The following is an 11468-nucleotide window of genomic DNA, read 5'->3' as shown; positions in this document are numbered from 1 at the left end:
CCGAGTGATACTTTTCACACCTTTGGCATAGCTGCTTCTGATTGTTGTTGCTGTTGCGGTTATTATTGTTGTTGGGATGATTGTTGTAGTTGCTGTTGTTGTTGTTGTTGTTGTTGTTGGGCCGTTTGTTGTAGTTGCGATTGTTGGGATAATTGTTGCGATTATTGTTGTAATTGCTGTTGTTGCTGTATTGGCGATTCTTATCACCGTTTTCCTCCCACTTTCTTTTAACTTGCTTCACATTGGCCTCTTCAGCAGTCTGTTCTTTAATTCTTTCTTCAATCTGGTTCACTAGTTTATGAGCCATTCTACATGCCTGTTGTATGGAGGCGGGCTCGTGTGAACTTATATCTTCTTGGATTCTTTCCGGTAATCCTTTTACAAACGCGTCGATCTTCTCTTCCTCATCTTCGAACGCTCCCGGACACAATAGGCACAATTCTGTGAATCGTCTTTCGTACGTGGTAATATTAAATCCTTGGGTTCGTAACCCTCTAAGTTCTGTCTTGAGCTTATTGACCTCGGTTCTGGGACGGTACTTCTCGTTCATCAAGTGCTTGAATGCTGACCACGGTAGTGCGTACGCATCGTCTTGTCCCACTTGCTCTAGATAGGTATTCCACCATGTTAACGCAGAACCTGTGAAGGTATGCGTAGCGTACTTCACTTTGTCCTCTTCAGTACACTTACTTATGGCAAACACCGATTCGACCTTCTCGGTCTCAATCCGATCGGTCCTTCGGTTCCATCAAATTCCAAAGGTTTGCAGGCAGTGAATTCTTTGTAGGTGCATCCTACACGATTTCCTGTACTGCTAGATCCAAGGTTATTGTTGGTATGTAGCGCAGCCTGTACTGCGGCTATGTTTGAAGCTAGAAAAGTACGGAATTCCTCTTCATTCATATTCACGGTGTGTCGAGTAGTCGGTGCCATTTCCTTCAAAATAGTCAAATGGAACAAGTTAATCATACAGAATATTAAGAGTAGTTAATAGTATTTCGTAGCATAATATGAACTCATTTATAAAAGCTTTTTCTTCATATTAGCGTTTTATAAGTTTAAATTCGGGTAGTACCTACCCGTTAAGTTCATACTTAGTAGCTAATATACAATTCAACTACTACAATTCTATATGAAAAACTGATTATAATAATATTTCGCGTTCAAACTTTTATACAATATTTTACAAACTTACAATACCGCTTATTTTACATAAAGCATGAAATATAGCACACAATAACTTTGATACAAGATAGTTGTGAAGATAATTCTAGCTAGTACACAAGTCGTTCAGCAAAGGCAATAAAGACACGTAATTCATACGTCCAGAAACAAGTCATGCATTCTGGTTTTACTAGGACTACTTCCCATCCTTGGTCTTGTGCAACATAACCGTTATGGCCGTTGATAAGACCGCATGTTGTAACGTCGTCAAAGGGACGAGGGTTACGTAATGTCCAACAGTCCCGTAATAATCTAAAAACCTCATTTCTTACCCCAATTACCGACTCCGTCACTTGTGGAAACGTTTTGTTTAATAGTTGTAGCCCGATGTTCTTGTTCTCACTTTGGTGAGAAGCGAACATTACTAATCCGTAAGCATAACATGCTTCTTTATGTTGCATGTTAGCCGCTTTTTCTAAATCACGAAGTCCAATATTCGGATATATTGAGTCAAAATAATTTCTTAACCCGTTGCGTAAAATAGCATTTGGGTTCCCCGCAATATATGCATCAAAGTAAACACATCGTAACTTATGGGTTTCCCAATGTGATATCCCCCATCTTTCAAACGAAAGTCTCTTATAAACCAAGACATTCTTGGAACGTTCTTCGAATATCTTACAAACTGATCTCGCCTTAAATAGTTGTGCCGAGGAATTCTGACCGACTCTAGACAAGATTTCATCAATCATGTCTCCGGGTAGGTCTCTTAAAATATTGGGTTGTCTATCCATTTTGTGTTTTTAAACTGTAAAATAGACAAGAGTTAGATTCATAAAAAAAATACTTATTAATACAAGCAATTTTTACATATATCATAAAGCATAAGCACACTATATTACATATATTACACCACACGAATACAACTATCTTATTCCGACTCGCTCGTTTCTTCTTCTTCGGTTTTGGTTCATTTTGCCAAGTTTCTAGGGATATATGATGTTCCCCTAATACGAGCCGTCGTGATCCACATTGGTTTAGAAAAACCTGGTGGTTTAGAGGTTCCCGGGTCATTGTTACAAATTAAGGACTTCGGGGGTTGACGATACATATAAAGTTCATCGGGGTTGGAATTAGATTTCTCTATTTTTATGCCCTTTCCCTTATTATTTTCTTTTGCCTTTTTAAATTCAGTTGGGGTAATTTCTATAACATCATCGGAATTCTCGTCGGAATCCGATTCATCGGAGAATTGGTAATCCTCCCAATATTTTGCTTCCTTGGCGGAAACACCATTGACCATAATTAACCTTGGTCGGTTGGTTGAGGATTTTCTTTTACTTAACCATTTTATTATTTCCCCCACCGATTCTATTTCTTCATCCGGTTCCGATTCTTCTTCCGGTTCCGATTCTTCTTCCGGTTCCGACTCTTCTTCCGGTTCCTCTTCGGGAACTTGTGAATCAGTCCATGAATCATTCCAATTTACATTTGACTCTTCATTATTATTAGGTGAGTCAATGGGACTTGTTCTAGAGGTAGACATCTATCACATAATATCAAACACGTTAAGAGATTAATATATCACATAATATTCACATGTTAAAAATATATAGTTTCCAACAAAATTTGTTAAGCAATCATTTTTCAAGTAAACACGGTCGAAGTCCAGACTCACTAATGCATCCTAACAAACTCGATAAGACACACTAATGCAAAATTCTGGTTCTCTAAGACCAACGCTCTGATACCAACTGAAATGTCCCGTTCTTATTGATTAAAAACGTTCCATATTAATTGATTTCGTTGCGAGGTTTTGACCTCTATATGAGACATTTTTCAAAGACTGCATTCATTTTTGAAACAAACCATAACCTTTATTTCATAGATAAAGGTTTTAAAAAAGCTTTACGTAGATTATCAAATAATGATAATCTAAAATATCATGTTTACACGCGACCATTACATAATGGTTTACAATACAAATATGTTACAACAAAATAAGTTTCTTGAATGCAGTTTTTACACAATATCATACAAGCATGGACTCCAAATCTCGTCCTTATTTAAGTATGCGACAGCGGAAGCTCTTAATAATCACCTGAGAATAAACATGCTTAAAACGTCAACAAAAATGTTGGTGAGTTATAGGTTTAACCTATATATATCAAATCATAATAATAGACCACAAGATTTCATATTTCAATACACATCCCATACATAGAGATAAAAATCATTCATATGGTGAACACCTGGTAACCGACATTAACAAGATGCATATATAAGAATATCCTCATCATTCCGGGACATCCTTCGGATATGATATAAATTTCGAAGTACTAAAGCATCCGGTACTTTGGATGGGGCTTGTTGGGCCCGATAGATCTATCTTTAGGATTCGCGTCAATTAGGGTGTCTGTTCCCTAATTCTTAGATTACCAGACTTAATAAAAAGGGGCATATTCGATTTCGATAATTCAACCATAGAATGTAGTTTCACGTACTTGTGTCTATTTTGTAAATCATTTATAAAACCTGCATGTATTCTCATCCCAAAAATATTAGATTTTAAAAGTGGGACTATAACTCACTTTCACAGATTTTTACTTCGTCGGGAAGTAAGACTTGGCCACTGGTTGATTCACGAACCTATAACAATATATACATATATATCAAAGTATGTTCAAAATATATTTGCAACACTTTTAATATATTTTGATGTTTTAAGTTTATTAAGTCAGCTGTCCTCGTTAGTAACCTACAACTAGTTGTCCACAGTTAGATGTACAGAAATAAATCGATAAATATTATCTTGAATCAATCCACGACCCAGTGTATACGTATCTCAGTATTGATCACAACTCAAACTATATATATTTTGGAATCAACCTCAACCCTGTATAGCTAACTCCAACATTCACATATAGAGTGTCTATGGTTGTTCCGAAATATATATAGATGTGTCGACATGATAGGTCGAAACATTGTATACGTGTCTATGTTATCTCAAGATTACATAATATACAATACAAGTTGATTAAGTTATGGTTGGAATAGATTTGTTACCAATTTTCACGTAGCTAAAATGAGAAAAATTATCCAATCTTGTTTTACCCATAACTTCTTCATTTTAAATCCGTTTTGAGTGAATCAAATTGCTATGGTTTCATATTGAACTCTATTTTATGAATCTAAACATAAAAAGTATAGGTTTATAGTCGGAAAAATAAGTTACAAGTCATTTTTGTAAAGGTAGTCATTTCAGTCGAAAGAACGACGTCTAGATGACCATTTTAGAAAACATACTTCCACTTTGAGTTTAACCATAATTTTTGGATATAGTTTCATGTCCATAATAAAAATCATTTTCTCAGAATAACAACTTTTAAATCAAAGTTTATCATAGTTTTTAATTAACTAACCCAAAACAGCCCGCGGTGTTACTACAACGGCGTAAATCCGGTTTTACGGTGTTTTTCGTGTTTCCAGGTTTTAAATCATTTCATATAGATATAGAACATGTGTTTAGTTGATTTTAAAAGTCAAGTTAGAAGGATTAACTTTTGTTTGCGAACAAGTTTAGAATTAACTAAACTATGTTCTAGTGATTACAAGTTTAAACCTTCGAATAAGATAGCTTTATATGTATGAATTGAATGATGTTATGAACATCATTACTACCTTAAGTTCCTTGGATAAACCTACTGGAAAAGAGAAAAATGGATCTAGCTTCAATGGATCCTTGGATGGCTCGAAGTTCTTGAAGCAGAATCATGACACGAAAACAAGTTCAAGTAAGATCATCACTTGAAATAAGATTGTTATAGTTATAGAAATTGAACCAAAGTTTGAATATGATTATTACCTTGTATTAGAATGATAACCTACTGTAAGAAACAAAGATTTCTTGAGGTTGGATGATCACCTTACAAGATTGGAAGAGAGCTAGCAAACTTGAAAGTATTCTTGATTTTATGAAACTAGAACTTTTGGAATTTATGAAGAACACTTAGAACTTGAAGATAGAACTTGAGAGAGATCAATTAGATGAAGAAAATTGAAGAATGAAAGTGTTTGTAGGTGTTTTTGGTCGTTGGTGTATGGATTAGATATAAAGGATATGTAATTTTGTTTTCATGTAAATAAGTCATGAATGATTACTCATATTTTTGTAATTTTATGAGATATTTCTTGCTAGTTGCCAAATGATGGTTCCCACATGTGTTAGGTGACTCACATGGGCTGCTAAGAGCTGATCATTGGAGTGTATATACCAATAGTACATACATCTAAAAGCTGTGTATTGTACGAGTACGAATACGGGTGCATACGAGTAGAATTGTTGATGAAACAGAACGAGGATGTAATTGTAAGCATTTTTGTTAAGTAGAAGTATTTTGATAAGTGTCTTGAAGTCTTTCAAAAGTGTATGAATACATATTAAAACACTACATGTATATACATTTTAACTGAGTCGTTAAGTCATCGTTAGTCGTTACATGTAAATGTTGTTTTGAAACCTTTAGGTTAACGATCTTGTTAAATGTTGTTAACCCAATGTTTATAATATCAAATGAGATTTTACTTAAGATAAATTATTTGAATAATTTATATATATTAAGGATTTAATTATTTATAAGTTTAAATAATTATGTGTGTTATGTTTTATAAAATGGTTTATAAAATAACAAGAAATTAACAAGCAAATGGTATTTAAACATAAGTTTTATAAAAATAAAACTTGTTTAAATATATGTGAGATGGGAGCTGGTTTTCAAAGGGAACCAAGGGATATTCCATGCTTGCTTTGTGAGTTTCAAAGTTACACACTTCCTCATGTAAGCATGCCTAAGTCTTTATTCCATTTATTGACTCAAGACACACTTACACTTGAAGAGATCAAGTAGCAAAAAAAAAAAACCTCTCACTTACTTACTGCATTCAGGCCGTGAGCTGTGAGGAGAAGAACAAGGTGTTCTTGAGTGATTACAAGCTCATTTTAAGTGTCAAATCAAATCCTAACCAAAGTTCTAGGTGTTGGTTATAAGTTTGGGGTATAATCACTTGAGGTTTCATGGTTTTGAAGCTTGCATTCTCATCATCATCCAAGTTACTGCTGTCCAGAATTTTGAGCCAAAAGAAAGTGGTTTTCTAGCTTGGTTTAAGGTGATTAAGTGTCTAAAATATAATCAAGTTCAAGGGTGGTGTTGGTGCATCATTAGCTTGGGGTTTTAACACACTTGTTCGTCATCTTTCATCATCTTTTTCCCCACTTGTTGCTGTCCAAATTCAGCACTAATTCTTCATTGAGGAGGTATAAACATTCTTCCTTTCTTGTTAATTAGTAAGCATCATTTCACAACTTGATCCAAGATGGGATTTAGCTTTAATTGGTTTAAAGATAACAAGTAAAATTTGGTAATTACACGCTTCCGTTTATAATGATTCTTAAAAGGTTTTAAGACTTATCAAACTTGTTAAATCCCAACAATATAAACATGGAAAAGTTCGGGTCACTACAGGTTAACTTGGCATGACTAATTTCTTTCCACGCTTGCTTGGGATCAAACTCGTTTGGGTTGTAGGTTTCACATTTTGCCAAGTATGCGAAGGTTGAATCAGGATCAGAATCTGTGTAGAGACCTAGGCATGCTATGAATTGTATCATGCTCATTTGCCATTCTACACCCTTAGCCTGAATGTGAGGTAGTTGCGGATCCATGGCGAGGCGACCTTGAATCAACCCTCAGAGTTGCTAAGAACTCACGGGTTAGCAATAGGTAGACACTTTCTTTCATGTAAAGGAGCATCTCCCATGGGCGCATAACCTTATTACCCTCTTCAACCGTGAACATTTCCCTAATCTGATGACCTAACCCCGCTAAATCAAAGTCGGTCCAATTGATGTATTTGGCTAGGCACATTGTAACAACCTGACTTCGCTAAACCAAAAACACGCCCAAAAAAAAAAAAATTCTGGACCTGCCTATCTGGACGGCGTCCAGATTTCTGGACGACGTCCAGTACTTAAGACCGGGACGGCATCCAGCATATCTGGACGGCGTCCAGATTGCCTGGAAGCTGCTGTCCCCCGGGTCCAACTCACGTGAGCGGAAATCCCGCTTCCCGACACTTTTAAACGAAAACCTTTTTACAACGTATCACAATATAATAAAATAAGAGGTTTCCATCATCAAAACAAGTTTTACAATAACGGGCCCACATTGACCCGTCTTACGCGTTTCGATCAAAAATACAAGTTTTGACCAATACAAGTTTAATTTCCAAACGACACTAGAGCATGGTGTTTGGGGTTAAACTACCCAAATCTTGGCCGAACTTCCAAAAGCTAACCCAAAAGCATCCCCCATCAAAATAAGCGGGAGGCCACTAATCCAACCGAATACCTTTGCCTTTGTCCACGCCGGAGCCTAAAAAGGTAAACAACGAGAGGGTAAGCTAAAGCTTAGTGAATGCAATAATTATACATATACATATATAACTTACTTACTTGCAAACACTTACGCCAAATTCGCATACATACTAGCTACATAATTAGCATACCTTTAAAATGCATATCGCTAAAACCCCGAAAACAACGCTAGTATAACAATAGCATATAACACAATAATACAATATGCTACAACACGAATATATAACATTGATGTTCACAACATCCATAGTACTCAAGATCTTAAGGCTAGCCCAACGAATGGTATCGTCAACATCGAACTTAAAACCCATTCGCCTATATTAATGTGGTATCGTCAACACCGAACTTTAAACCCACATATGAGGTATCGTCAACAACGAACTTTAAACCCTCATCCAACGTCACTACCATAGTCGTATGGCGTCGTCAACATCGAACTTAAATTCCATACATTTATATTAATGTGGTATCGTCAACAACGAACTTTAAACCCACATATGAGGTATCGTCAACAACGAACTTTAAACCCTCATCAACACCACAATATACTCTAGGGTACGGTATCGTCAACAACGAACTTTAAACCCTTACCCCACAAGTAAATAAATCATATACGTACATATATAATTATTCCACTCACCTCAAAGTCTTTTGTGAAAGATAATCGAGCTTGCAACTTCAATGTAACGTACCTATTACATTTAGCACAATAATCAATCACGACTCAAGTTGGTCAACTAACTTACTCACCATTCTAGTGCCATTTTGACCCAAGGTACAATTCCGACCCATTTGCACCCTTAACCCCAATATTTGGGTCAACACTAACAAAACCCTAGTACTAGTCAAATATGGTCTTAAACACTTTAAAATCACAAGTTTAGTGTGTTCTCATACACATTTAACAACCTAGGTCGCCCGAGACCCATTTGACCCATTTCGAGGTCAACACTCCCATTTGGGTCACCCACAACCCAAATGACACCCACGAACATTAACTACAAATGTGCTAGTGATTTACTAAGCCTTTAAGACCCATTTACACACTTTAACTTTTCAAAACCCTAGGTTAGTCACCTTTTGTGTCTTCATGACCCAAACTTACCCAAAACCCCCAAATCACTATCAAATGGGTTTTATGTGCAACACTAAACCAAACCCTAACCCTTAAACTAGTTAAAGTAAAGAAATCAAGGTTAAGACTTACCAACACAATCACCACATAGCTAGCGACTAGATGAACCACTTTAAAACTCGCTCCAAGACCCGAATCAACCTCTTTCTTCCTTTAATGGAGCTCTCTCACTCTAGAACTTCCTCTCTCTCTAGAATTTAGTGGAGGGAGATAAAGTAGATGGAAATGGAGTAATGAGGCTCACCAAAACTGATCTAGGGTCATAAAGTCGTCCACAAAGTGAAATTACCAAGTCACCCCTTTTAAATATCAAAATACCAAAGCTGGCTCGTCAGGCCATCTGGACGGCGTCCAGCCCTTCAAAACAGGACGGCGTCCAGCCCTGTTGGACGGCGTCCAACACAACAGAGAAAAAACCGGATCTTACACACATTGACATGTGAAGCCTATTAATTAATTTATCTTGAATTGTTTCATCCGGTAAAAGCACTTGCAACCATTCATGAGCATCAGTGGATCTTATGTATCCATCTCCTCTATCACTTCCCTGAAATAGACGCAACAAACAATAAACACAAAAACATTTCTATGACATTAGCATTAATTAAATATATCACATTCAACAAATGATAAATAATATGGCAACATGCCCCCTACATTTAATTTCAGGACAAGGGCTCCACAACATGCAAACATAAACAATATGGCTTAATTGCAAAAGGTGAATTCTAGTCAAAGTCAAAGGTCAATTTAAGCTTAGAACTAGGAGTATGCATTTTAGTGTAGCAATTAGCCAAATCAATAAGTATAATCATCCACAAGCAAGGTTCAATTGCAATCACACCCCAATTGGTCAAACTTAGTTAAAAGTCAAAGAATCAAAAACCCAAAATTCAATATAATTGCATACAAGCATGAAAGTTGGTTTCTTTTTGATCTGGACATAACATAGAAGCATAAAATAACCAACTAAGTCATTACATTCGCAATTAGACAACATCTTTGAAAACCCCCAAATTGGGAAGAACCCTAAAAATTCAAAGTGCAAATGTTCAAAATCAAACATGTAAATCATGTTAGGAATCATGACAATAACAAGGTTGCGTCACCAATTTAGCATAAACATCATCAATTGTTGAGAGATCTAGAAGTAAGAAGAGACAAGAACATAGCAAGAATCATGCAATTAATTGAAGATAAGTGTTAATGAAGCATGAATCTTACATTACTCATGTTAGATGATGATAAGAATGCAAGAAATCTTCACAAAATATGTTAATTTGGTGCTAGGGGTCAAAGTAGCTGAGCTTTGGTCACAATATGAGAGAATAAATGAAGTGGGTGGAGAAAATGAAGTGTTTGAGTCGTATTTAAAACTTGACAGCCCAGGTCCAGGAGCACCGCTCTTAGAGTAGGAGCGCCGTTCCTGAAGAAGCAGAAGCGCCGCTTTTCATATAAAAGCGTCGCTCTTGAGAAAATAAAAGCACCACTTCTGTAAAGAAAAACGCCGTTCTTGGCTACTGTCCAAGTCTGATCCAAAATCACATGTTAAAGCGTCGCTGTTGATGAAGGAGCATCGCTCTTGAAGACCCAAAAGCGCCGCTCCTAGGACAAAAGCGCCGCTTTTGTACCTGAAGTAGTTTTGCAGTTTCAAAATCCATTTCAACTCATTCAAAAGCTATTTTGCAGTTTTCCGATTTACCCAAATGCATGAAATGCAACTACATGCAAATGCAAACTATAAAAACACAATATCATACAAGTCTACTGTTCCGTATGGGAAAACTCTTTTGACTATGAATGGTCCAGACCATCTTGATTTCAATTTTCCAGGAAATAGCTTGAATCGTGAATTGAAAAGAAGAACTCTGTCTCCTTCCTTAAATTCTTTTGAACTTCTGATTCTTTTATCATGCCATTTCTTCGTTCTTTCTTTATAGATTAACGAATTTTCGTATGCTTCATGTCTTAATTCTTCTAATTCGTTTAGTTAACTTAACCGTAGACGTCCAGCTTCATGTAAATCAAGATTACATGTCTTCAAAGCCCAAAATGCTTTGTGTTCAATTTCTACTGGAAGATGACATGCTTTTCCATAAACAAGTCTAAAAGGTGTGGTTCCAATTGGAGTTTTGTAGGCTGTTCTAAAAGCCCAGAGTGCATCCTCCAATTTAATGGACCATTCCTTCGGATTTGATCCTACAGTTTTCTCTAGAATACGTTTTAAAGCTCGGTTGGTATTTTCAACTTGTCCACTTATTTGTGGATGATATGCGGTGGAGATTTTATGAGTTACTCCATATCTTTTAAGAACTTTCTCAAGTTGATTATTACAGGAATGAGTACCCCGATCACTTATTAAAGCTTTCGGTGTTCCAAACCTTGCAAAAAGATGTTTTAAAAAGTTGACTATAACTCGTGCATCGGTAGTTGGGAGAGCTTGTGCTTCCGCCCATTTAGATACATAATCAATGGCTACGAGTATATATAGATTATTATGAGATTTTGGAAATGGACCCATAAAGTCAATACCCCAAATGTCAAATACTTCACATACTTGGATGACATTTTGTGGCATTTCATCACGTTGACTTATTCTTCCGGCCCTTTGACATGCATCACAGGATTTGCAAAGAAGGTGTGCGTCTTTGTAAATTGTAGGCCAATAGAATCCAGCTTCATAAACTTTTCTTGCTGTTAATTGAGGCCCATAATGCCCTCATGTTGGTCCTGTGT

Source organism: Rutidosis leptorrhynchoides, chromosome 2 (assembly GCF_046630445.1).
Source record: "Rutidosis leptorrhynchoides isolate AG116_Rl617_1_P2 chromosome 2, CSIRO_AGI_Rlap_v1, whole genome shotgun sequence".
In the NCBI taxonomy this organism is placed as follows: domain Eukaryota; kingdom Viridiplantae; phylum Streptophyta; class Magnoliopsida; order Asterales; family Asteraceae; genus Rutidosis; species Rutidosis leptorrhynchoides.
The sequence above is the reverse complement of the archived record's forward strand: the minus strand, read 5'-3'. Positions refer to the sequence as shown.